Source organism: Sinocyclocheilus rhinocerous, unplaced genomic scaffold (assembly GCF_001515625.1).
Source record: "Sinocyclocheilus rhinocerous isolate Xijiao unplaced genomic scaffold, SAMN03320098_v1.1 scaffold623, whole genome shotgun sequence".
Classification (NCBI taxonomy): domain Eukaryota; kingdom Metazoa; phylum Chordata; class Actinopteri; order Cypriniformes; family Cyprinidae; genus Sinocyclocheilus; species Sinocyclocheilus rhinocerous.
In genome coordinates, this window is record NW_015644631.1 from 671,356 (window position 1) to 671,609 (window position 254).

A 254-nucleotide genomic window follows, 5' to 3' on the forward strand; every position below is an offset into this window, starting at 1 on the left:
TAACACGACCCTCCTCCTCCTGTTGGTGCGAGCGAGCGGTCAGTCACGTGTGTGTAGAATGGCTTCCCCTGGAACTTACGCGATCGGCAACCGGACGTGTTTTTAACCGGACTCGTCTCTGTTCTGGACTTGCACAAACTGCGTTGCAATGCAATCGGTTTCCAAAATGGTAACCAAGGAAACGCAATATCTGGTGTTCAGAAGCGCCTCCTGCTGTCAGAGAGTGAATCTGCGTCTCATTCAGAGCATCTGCT

The 254-nt window shown here is 52.0% G+C and overlaps 1 protein-coding gene across 2 annotated transcripts in view; it reads right to left on the reverse strand.

Moving 5' to 3' along the window:
- Positions 1-254, reverse strand: part of LOC107758601 (ubiquitin-like-conjugating enzyme ATG10) — a 23,525-nt gene that overhangs the window by 18,489 nt on the left and 4,782 nt on the right. The gene's annotated exons all lie outside the window — the stretch shown is intronic.